Source organism: Ahaetulla prasina, chromosome 10 (assembly GCF_028640845.1).
Source record: "Ahaetulla prasina isolate Xishuangbanna chromosome 10, ASM2864084v1, whole genome shotgun sequence".
In the NCBI taxonomy this organism is placed as follows: domain Eukaryota; kingdom Metazoa; phylum Chordata; class Lepidosauria; order Squamata; family Colubridae; genus Ahaetulla; species Ahaetulla prasina.
The window spans coordinates 28972867-28983703 of record NC_080548.1 but is presented as its reverse complement, the minus strand read 5'-3'; the positions used below and the strand labels follow the sequence as shown (position 1 = coordinate 28983703).

Sequence of the window (10837 nt, the reverse complement as noted above, 5' to 3'; positions counted from 1 at the left end):
GAGGAGGAAGAGGAGGAGGAGGAGGAGGAGAAGAAGAGGAGGAAGAAGAGGAGGAGGAGGAGGAGGAGAAGAGGAGGAGGAAGAGGAGGAGGAGGAGGAGGAGGAGGAGGAGAAGGAGAAGGAGAAGAAGAAGAGGAGGAGGAAGAGGAGGAGGAGGAGGAGGAGGAGGAAGAAGTAGTAGTAGCAGTTTTTCACATTTGGCAGTTTTACGATGGGTGGACATCAACTCATGCTGGCTAGGGAATTCTGGGAATTGAAATCCACCCATCTTAAACAGCAAAGTCAAAAACTACTAAACTACTAGAGAATGAAATGCAGTTCAAAATCCAAAACGTTGAGACTCGTCTCCCAGAATCCTCAGTCAGCATGCTGGGAATTCTGGGAACGATACTCCCAACCCAAGTATATAGAGCAGAATAAGAGAGTTGGAAGGGACCTTGGAGGTCTTCTAGTCCAACCCCTTGTTCAAGCAGGAAACCCTATACCATTTCAGACAAAAGCCTGTCCAATCTCTTCTTAAAAACCTCCAACGATGGAGCACCCACAACTTCTGAAAGCCAGCAGTGTTTCTCAACCTTGGCAACTTTAAGATGTGTGGACTTCAAGTCCCAAATTCCCCCTGTGCAACGTTGAGCTGTAGTGGCGCAGTGTAAGGACTGTAGGCTACTTCTGCTGACCGCCAGCTGCCAACAGTTTGGCAGTTCGAGGCTCACCGGTTCAAGATTGACTCGGCCTTCCATCCTTCCGAGGTGGGTAAAATGAGGACCCAGATTGTTGGGGGCCAAGAGGCTGACTCTGTAAACCGCTTAGAGCAGAGGTCTCCAACCTTAGTAACTTCAAGGTTTGTGGACTTCAACTCCCAGAGTTCCTCAGCCAGCTTTGCTGAGTTGAAGTCCACAAGCCTTAAAGTTACTAAGGTTGGAGACCCCTAGTTTAGAGAGGGGTTTAAAAGTACTGTGAAGCGGTATATAAGTCTAAGTGCTTACTACTCTTCCTTTTCCCCTTCCTTCCTTCCTTCCTTCACTCCCTCCCTCCCTCCCTCCTTCTCTTCTGTGGTGCACATTGGTCAAAATGCAGTATTACAGGATTACTCTGCCCATTGCCAGGAGTTTGATCCTGACTGGTGGGTAAAATGAGGACCCAGATTGTTGGGGGCCAAGAGGCTGACTCTGTAAACCGTTTAGAGAGGGCTGTAAAAGCACTGTAAAGCGGTATATAAGTCTAAGTGCTATTGCTAGTGCTACTGCTATGCTGGCTGGAGAATTCTGGGAGTTGAAGTCCACCCATCTTTAAGTTGCCAAAGTCAAGAAACACAGGTATCGAGTATCTCCATCAGGATACGTTTGAAGGATACACCAAGCTTTAACCTGAGTTTTAAATGCAACTTTTGATTGAGACAGCTGGAGTTGCTTCCCATGGGTGTGTGTTTGTGTGTGTGTCTGTATGTCAAAAAAAAGTCAAGCTGGGTGGTTGTGGTTTGCAACCTACACATATCAACCAGGGTGGGGATTCAGTTGTTTATTTTATTTTTATTTATTTTATTTTGTCATAACAATATATGTAGGTATCATACAAAAAGATTATATAATATATAAACATATATATGGGTAAATATAAGGAGGTATAAGCATATATATATATATATAGGAAGAAGAAAAGAAAAACAATAGGACAGGAACGGTAGGCACGTTTGTGCGCTTATGCACGCCCCTTATGGTCCTCTTAGGAATGGGGTGAGGTCAATAGTAGAAAGTTTTTGGTTAAAGCTTTTAGGATTATGGGAAGAGACCACAGAGTCAGGTAAAGTATTCCAAGCACTGATGATTCTGTTGCAGAAGTCATATTTTCTGCAATCTAGATTAAAGCGGTTGACACCCACCATCTTTATTTATTTTTTATTTATTTAATTTCTATACCGCCCTTCTCCCGAAGGACTCAGGGCGGTTTTTGGGCCTGCAGAATCTTCTGTTAAAAATAACTTTCCTTGGAAATCAACGTTCAGCAGTTCTACTCGTCATGCACAACTATTTTTGAAACGCTCATGTCTATAGTTCACCAGCAGAGGTCACTATTGCTACTACTAAGGTACTATATTGAAAGTACCTTCTGCAAAAACCTCATTTGCAGATAAATGTGGAACCAAGCCCTGGCAACTCCCCCCATACTCCCCATGCTCTTACCCTCTTAACCTTAATTCATCTCTAGCCTAGGAGGGAGAAGGCTTTAGCCACCCTTAGCAGCATTGCTGTTAAAAAAAAATAATATTATTTTTTAAATTTACATTTATATCCCGCTCTTCTCCGAAGACTCAGGGCGGCTTTCAGTGTGTAATAGTCTCATTCTATTTGTATATTTACAGGGAGTCCCAAATTTCTGTTGTGAAGCGAAACATTGGTTAAGCAAATTCTGCTCCATTTTATGACCTTCCTTGCTGCAATTGTTAATGCGAATCCCCGCAGCTGTTAAATTAGTAACACGGTTGTTAAAGTGAATCCGGATTTTCCCCTTGACTTTGCTTGTCTGAAGGTCACCAAAGGGGATCATGGGACCCTTTGACATACTGCAACCGTCATAAATATGAGTCGGTGGACAAAGCACCTAAATGTGGATCACTTGACTCTGAGGATGGATGCTGCAAATGGTCCCGAGTGTGAAAAATGGTCCTAAGCAGTGGTGGGATTCAGCCAGTTTGGGGCGGTTCGGGCGAACTGGTAGTTAAATTGCTGGCTGGCTCCGCCCCTGCCCCGCCCCTTCCAGGAGTCCTCACACGCCATGTTTTGGCTCCCAGGTAAGTGCAGGAAGGCCTCCTAGCCCCAAAACTGGACACGAGTGTGTGTGTGTATCACACCCCCATGGCCACGCCCACCTAGCCAGTCATTAGGGCAGAGAACCGGTTGTTAAATTATTTGAATCCCACCACTGGTCCTAGAAGGGACACGGTGGCTCAGTGGCTCAGACGCTGAGCTTGTCGATCGAAAGGTCGGCAGTTCAGCGGTTTGAATCCCTATTGCCGCGTAACAGGGTGAGCTCCCGTTACTTGTCCCAGCTTCTGCCAACCTAACAGTTCGAAAGCACGTAAAAAATACAAGTAGACAAACAGGGACCACCTTTGGTGGGAAGGGAACAGCGTTCCGTGCGCCTTTGGCATTTAGTCATGCCGGCCACATGACCATGGAGACGTCTTCGGACAGCGCTGGCTCTTCGGCTTTGAAACGGAGATGAGCACCGCCCCCTAGAGTCGGCAACGACTGGCACATATGTGCAAGGGGAACCTTTACCTTTACTTTTTTCAGTGCCGTTATAACTTCCAACGGTCACTAAGTGAACTATTGTAAGTCAAGGACTACCCATACTGCTTTCCTTCTTATTCGCTTTTTCTCCTTGGCTTTCCTTCTTATTCCGACATTATCCAAGGGCAGGCTGAAGGTCTGGGAATGGCTTTATCGCCGAGCTCTTGGAGGGAAGTCAGATGACTGGAAGGAGAAAAGATAGGCTACAAAAAACGCAAAGGTCATCCCGGCCGATATTTGTTTATTCAAAGATAGGGTGGCAGGATGCCCACCTGGCAGCGAGGAACAGCCTCAAGGTAGAACTTTTTCGCTGTGGCCACCTGCCCCTGGATAGAAGAAAGTTTTGAATGTTTGCTTTGTCAGCAAAATGGGGTCTGTGTGGCTCAGACTGCTAAGACAGTCTGTTATTAACAGCAGCTGCTTGCAGTTACTGCAGGTTCAAGTCCCCTTATATACAAGTTGACTTTGTATATAATATACAGATGGATGAAAACTATTGCTTAACATAGTGTAAGCCGCCCTGAGTCTTCGGAGAAGGGCGGGATATAAATGCAAATTAAAAAAAAAAATACAGGGAGTTCTGAACTGACAACCATTCCTTTAGTGACCGGTTGCAACGGGCCCCGAAAAAGTGATTTATGACCGATCCTCACACTTACGACCATTGCAGCATTCCCCCCCCCCGTCACATGATTTGGGCACTTGGCAACCAGCACACACAGGTAGTTGTCTTCTTATAACAGCTCATTTCAAAGTTACCACAGCATTGAAAAAAAGTGACTTATGTATGACCGCTGTTCACACTTAAGGTACCCGTTGCCACCTCTGCCACAGCCGCATGATCAAAACTCGGATGCTTGGCCACCGGCATGGATTTATGACGGTGGCAGTGTCCCGGAATCACCTGATCCCTCTTGCGACCTTCTGAGCAGCCGAGTCGTGCCAGATTCACTTAACAACCGTGTGACTAAGTTAACAGGTGCAGGGATTCACTTAACAACGGTGGCAAGAAAAAGTCGTAAAAATTCTCAACCTTCATTCCAACTGCGTCGGGAAACAGGTGCAAAAGCCATCCAAATACGCCAGGGGCACATTTATTTAATATATTAATAGATTAACAGAGTTGGAAGGGACCTTGTAGGTCAGAGGTCTTCAAACTTGGCAGCTTTAAGACTTGTGGATTTCAACTCCTAGAATTCTCCAGCCAGCTATGCTGGCTGGAGAATTCTGGAAGTTAAAGTCCACAAGTCTTAAAGCTGCCAAGTTTGAAGACCTCTGTTGTAGCTCATCTAGTCCAACCCGCAAGCAGGAGATCTTACACCATTTCTGACAAATGACAGTCCAGTCTCTTCTTGAAAGCCTCCAGTGATGAAGCTCCCACAACCTCCGAAGGCAACTTCTGTTCCATGGGTGGATTGTTCTCACTGTCCGAAAATTTCTCCTTATTTCCAGGTTGAATCTCTCCTCGATCAGTTTCCATCCATTATTCCTCATCTGGCCTTCAGGTGCTTTTGAAAATACTTTTTGTGTCTGCTTTTCTTACAGCAATGTGTACAGATTACACACATAAAATATACTGTGAAACTAGTATTCCTACAGTTTAGACTGAGCAGTGTTTTTCTCCAATCTGGCGACTTGAAGACGTGTGGACTTCAACTCCCAGAATTCCCCAATAAGCAAGGCTGGCTGGGGAATTCTGGGAGTTGAAGTCCACGTGCCTTCACGTGGCCAAATGCGAGCAATGCGCATTTAAAAAGCACCTTTAAGGGAGCTTTACTTTAAGTATTTGAGTTGCATTTCTCCTTTTTCTTATCTCTGCAGCCCTGTTTCAGATGGCCCTCAGCCCATTCCTGAATGCCTTACGTCTGCAAAGGCGGCTCCGGATTTGATCAGCCGTGGTCATTTTAACCTTTGGTGCTTGAAAGTTGTTAAATTTGAATTTCACCACTGCATTAAATGAAGAAGATGAAGATCCTTGCCTGCGGAGCGTATTTATTTAGGACTCATCTATGCTGCAATAGAAGTACACCCACGTGAAGCACCTTTTCTGCTCCAGATCCAGCTCTCCCTGCAGGAATTAGTGCCTCATCCCGCTTCCCAGGCCCTCCTCCCTCCTTTGCAGAAATTAAGCGTCATGCTAAACTTTCTCAGATTTTTTTTTTTTAATAAAATGAAGGGCAATTTGGTGGAAACCGCAGACCATGAACGGGGAGGAACAAAGCAACAGCCAGGGGCAATTTTTTGTTGTGTTTTATTTGTCACCTAAGTCCAGTTGCACAATAACTGTTGGACTCAATACTTATTTTTTTAAAAATATTTACCTTTATTTATATGAAACATCTTCTGCATATTGAGGATGGGGACAGAATGCACGACTCAATGCCAATCTGAAAATGTCTTTAAAAATCTCAGAACGAAAATAGCAAGGAATGAGACCAAACCAGTATGGCTGAAGCCGCTTGTTTTGATAAACGTAGCACAGGTATAAATGATTTATATGAAGATCCTCTACTTCAGCGTTTGTCAACACGGCGAACTTTTAAGAGATATGGATTTCAACTCCCAGAATTCCCCAGCCAGCCATGCTAGCTAGCTAGGGAATTCTGGGAGCTGAACCCCATATTTGCCGGCTGGAGAATTCTGGGAGTCGAAGTCCAAACCTCTTAAAGTTGGCAAGGTTGGGGAAAAGACTGACTGTATCTGATGGAAAGCTGGACCTGTGTCTAGAATGCAGAGAAAACAAAACAAATATCGATAAAGATGGTTTTCAAATATCCCAGACCTTGGACGATTCATCAACAGGAAAATGTAAAAGCAGAAGCACCATAAACCATTGCAAATCTGAACGAACAAAGACCGACTTCAGGGGTGTATGCGAGAAGAGGCAATAAAGTCAAGATGGCGGCCACCATTCTGCGTTTAAAATCCCTACTAAAGTTCAAGCATGCCAGCTGGGGAATTTGGGTTGCTAGAGTCCAAGCATGCTGGCTCCGTTGAACTCCACACCTGCTGGCTGAAGGAATTCAGATGAATGGGGAATCCATTCATCTTAAAATTGCTAAGCTCTAAATTGTAGCCACAACCCCAATTCACTTCATTCCTATTTCAATCAATCAATCAATCAATCAATCAATCAATCAATCAATCAATCAATCAGACTAGAGCTGGAAGGGAGCTTAGAGGTCTTCAACCCCCTGCTCAAGCAGGAAACTTTATACCATTCTGGATAAATGGCTGTCGTCTCCAGTGATGGAAGGACCCACAACTTCTGGTGGCAAGCTGTTCCACTGGTGTTCGTTCCCACTGTTTGGAAGTTTCTCCTTAAGTCCAGCTCACTTCTCTCCTTGATTGGTTCCCATCCATAGTTTCCATATATATATGTATGTATCAGAGGTGGGTTTCAGCAGGTTCTGACCAGTTCTGGAGTTCTGCTAGCAGAAATTTTGAGTAGTTTGAGGAACCGGTAGTAAAAATTCTGACTGGCCCTGCCCACATCTATTCTCTGCCTCCAGAGTCCCAGTTGATTGGGAGGGAATGGGGATTTTGCAGTATCCTTCCCCTGGAGTGGGGTGGAAATGGCGATTTTATAGTATTATTCCCCTGCCACACCCACCAAGCCATGCCACACCCACCAAGCCACACCCACACAACTGTTAGAAAAAATTTGAAACCCACTACTGGTAGGTATCAGAGGTGGGTTTTAGCAGGTTCTGACCAGTTCTGGAGAACTGGTAGCGGAAATTTTGAGTAGTTCGGAGAACCGGTAGTAAAAATTCTGACTGGCCCCTCCCCCATCTATTCTCTGCCTCCAGAGTCCCAGTTGATTGGGAGGGAATGGGGATTTTGCAGTATCCTTCCCCTGGAGTGGGGTGGGAATGGCGATTTTATAGTATTATTCCCCTGCCAAGCCCACCAAGCCATGCCACACCCACCAAGCCACACCCACACAACTGTTAGAAAAAATTTGAAACCCACTACTGGTAGGTATCAGAGGTGGGTTTTAGCAGGTTCTGACCAGTTCTGGAGAACTGGTAGCGGAAATTTTGAGTAGTTCGGAGAACCGGTAGTAAAAATTCTGACTGGCCCCTCCCCCATCTATTCTCTGCCTCCTGAGTCCCAGCTGATTGGGAGCAAATGGGGATTTTGCAGCATCCTTCCCCTGCCACACCCACCAAGCCACACCCACCAAGCCATGCCACGCCCACTGAGCCATTCCCATAGAACCGGTAGTAAAAAATTTTGAAACCCACCACTGGTATGTATGTATGTATGTATGTTATGTATTTTGGATTGGTTTTGGATTATTTTTTTTCCTGATCCCAGCTAATCCAAAACAATTTGGTTACTTTCTGGCCCCCCAGAACGGAGAGAAAAAAAAAGAGGTTAAGTCAGGACTCAGATGGCAGCCCGTGGGAACGAGACCCAGCTGTTTAGGACAGGGGTTTCCAACTTTGGCAACTTGAAGCCTTGCAGACTTCAACTCCCAGAATTCCCCAGCCAGCAAAACTGGCTGGGGAATTCTGGGAGTTGAAGTCCACCAGGGTTAAAAGTTGCTAAGGTTGGAGATCCCTGATTTAAAACAACGCAAGTTTGGGACTGAGGAGTCAATAGATGTTTGTTTGTTTGTTTTTTACTGCATTGTTTAAACCAGGGGTCTCCAACCTTGGCAACTTTAAGCCTGGTGGACTTCAACTCCCAGAATCCCCCAGCCAGCAAAACTCGGACCGGGAAGCATCTTTTCTGCAGAGGGGTTAAAGCCGGGCTGGAGCTGGGGCTGGAAACGAAAGCAAGAGGGTCTCTGAGCGCGTGCAGAGTGGGGTTTTCTTGCCTGCCGTCTGCAGGAAAACCTCCGATCCCATTCTGGGAAATCTGGCCTTAAGGGATGCGGGATGATCTAAAACCGGGGTCTCCAACCTTAGCAACTTTAAGCCTGGAGGACTTCAACTCCCAGAATTCCCCAGCCAGCTTTTGCTGGCTGGGATTCTGGGAGTTGAAGTCCACCAAGGTTTAAAGTTGCTAAGATTGGAGATCCCTGATTTAAAAGAATGCAAGTTCGGGACTGAGGAGTCAATAGGTGTTTGTTTGTTTTTTACTGCATTGTTTAAACCAGGGGTCTCCAACCTTGGCAACTTTAAGCCTGGCGGACTTCAACTCCCAGAATCCCCCAGCCAGCAAAGCTCGGACCGGGAAGCGCCTTTTCTGCAGAGGGGTTAAAGCCGGGCTGGAGCTGGGGCTGGAAACGAAAGCAAGAGGGTCTCTGAGCGCGTGCAGAGTGGGGTTTTCTTGCCTGCCGTCTGCGGGAAAACCTCCGATCCCATTCTGGGAAATCTGGCCTTAAGGGATGCGGGATGATCTAAAACCGGGGTCTCCAACCTTAGCAACTTTAAGCCTGGAGGACTTCAACTCCCAGAATTCCCCAGCCAGCTTTTGCTGGGAATTCTGGGAGTTGAAGTCCGCCAGGCTTAAAGTTGCCAAGGTTGGAGACCTCTGGTTTAGGAGAGGTTGGGGAATGCCCTGCACCCAGCTCCAGCTCCAGCCGATCGGAGGCTCGCGCGGCCCCGACGTTCGGCTCCACCTGGTCTGGCTCTCTGGATTTGCACCCCCCCTCTCTCCCTCCCTCCCTCCCTTCCCTCGCCCACCCGTGTCTAGACGGGCCCCTCCCGCCTTCCCGACGCTGCCCGCAAGCCGGTTCTGCCCCCGTGGCATTCCGACGTGGCCGGGCAGAATTTTGCAGCGCAAGCAGCCGTTGCAAAGGGAGCAGAAGCGAGCAGAGGGAAGGGAAGGGAAGGGAGGCAAGGCGGCGGCGGCGGCGGGGAAGCGAGATCCGGAACATGCGAACGGGGCGGGCTCCGGCTTCCACCGCCCCCCTTTCGGTCCAGCCCTTCCCCGCCAGGCGCTGCTCCCTGCCACAGGAAGCCCCGGCAGCGGCCTCCGAGGGCCCCGCAGGGCGAGCCACAAGGCCGAGCAGGTCCAGGTGAGAGACGCTCCCGCTCCCAACGGAGCCTCGTCCCTGCCTTTCTCGCCCAGCCAGCCACGGCCGGCCGTGGGAAACGGGCGGGCTCGGCGGGTCCGCAGGGGGAAAGGGAGACGCTTCCCCGCAAGCCCGGGACTCCCTGGGGCGGGGAAGGGGGAAGAAGGAGGCTCGCTTTGCTCCGCCGACCGCGGGTAGGGAAGAGGGCGTTGTCCGGCACGGGGGTTTTGCAGCGGGGAACGAAAGAAAGAAAGAAAGAAAGAAAGAAAGAAAGAAAGAGAAGGGCAGGCAGCGGAGGTGGGGGGGAGAGCCGGATTTCCCCCTTCCCACTTTCCCAGCCCTTCCCCCCCCTCTCCACTTTTTCTATGCCTCTCCCATTTTTCCTGGTCCCTCCTCCCACTTTTCTTGTCCTCCCCCACTTTTCCTGTTCCCCCTCCCACTTTCCTTGCCCACTTTTTCTATCCCCCTCCCACTTTTCCTGTCCCCCCCTCTCACTTTTCTTGGTCCCCCTTTTCCAGCCCTCCCTCCTTTTCCTATCCCTCCCCTTTTCCTGCCCTCTTTTCCTATCTATCCCTCCCCTTTCTTGTCCTCCCACTTTTCCTGTCCCTCCCACTTTTCCTGCCCCCTTTCCTATCCCTCCAACTTTTCTTGGTCTCCCCTTTTCCTGTCCCTCCTTCCCTCTTTTCTTGTCCCCCTCTTCTTGGTCCCCTCCCCTTTTCCTGCCCCCCTTTTCCAGCCCTCCCTCTTCCTATCCCTCCCCTTTTCCTGCCCCCACTTGTCTCCCCTCCCATTTTTCCTGTCCCCTCCCACTTTTCCTGTTTTCTCCCCCCCCCTCCCACTTTTCTTGCTCCCCTCCCTTCCCCTCCCCTGCCCCGCCTAGCCGGATTCACGTGCGGGCGGGATCGGGTCCTCCAGCCGGCCCGCGCTTTTACTCGCGAGTAAGCGCAGCTGGAAGGCACCGCCTGGGAAAAGGCGCACCGGCTCCCAACCGGCTCCGGGGAAGGACGGTGCGGGCTGGCGTCTGCCTCGGAACTCGGACCGGGAAGCGCCTTTTCTGCAGAGGGGGTTAAAGCCGGGCTGGAGCTGGGGCTGGAAACGAAAGCAAGAGGGTCTCTGAGCGCGTGCAGAGTGGGGTTTTCTTGCCTGCCGTCTGCGGGTAAAACCTCCGATCCCATTCTGGGAAATCTGGCCTTAGGGGATGCGAGATGATCTAAAACCGGGATCTCCAACCTTGGCAACTTTAAGCCTGGAGGACTTCAACTCCCAGAATTCCCCAGCCAGCAAAAGCTGGCTGGGGAATTCTGGGAGTTGAAGTCCTCCAGGCTTAAAGTTGCCAAGGTTGGAGATCCCTGATCTAAAACCCTCCTCCTTTGGCGGGGGAGGGGGGAGGATTAAGAACCTGGAGCATTCTGTGCATGCTCTTTCTACTTTGTTTCACCAACTTGAACCTCAAGATCTAGGGTTACCTTAAAAACAGATGATGATGAGGATGATTTATTATTATTATTATTATTATTATTATTATTATTATTATTAATAATAATAATAATAATAATCTTTATTCATTACACTTGAA

At 48.6% G+C, this 10837-nt stretch overlaps 1 protein-coding gene across 10 annotated transcripts in view; it reads left to right on the top strand.

The window, feature by feature from the left end:
- Window positions 1-9081: 9081 nt before the first annotated feature.
- The window catches only part of ARHGEF1 (Rho guanine nucleotide exchange factor 1), an 82395-nt gene continuing 80639 nt past the window's right edge, over window positions 9082-10837 (top strand). For 6 of the 10 annotated variants that reach the window (XM_058195104.1, XM_058195103.1, XM_058195097.1 and 3 more), the window contains exon 1: window positions 9082-9264. The gene's annotated coding sequence lies outside the window, so the exon portion shown is untranslated. The remainder of the gene's footprint in view (window positions 9265-10837) is intronic. The other 4 variants (XM_058195107.1, XM_058195100.1, XM_058195102.1 and 1 more) reach the window with 3 other exon arrangements.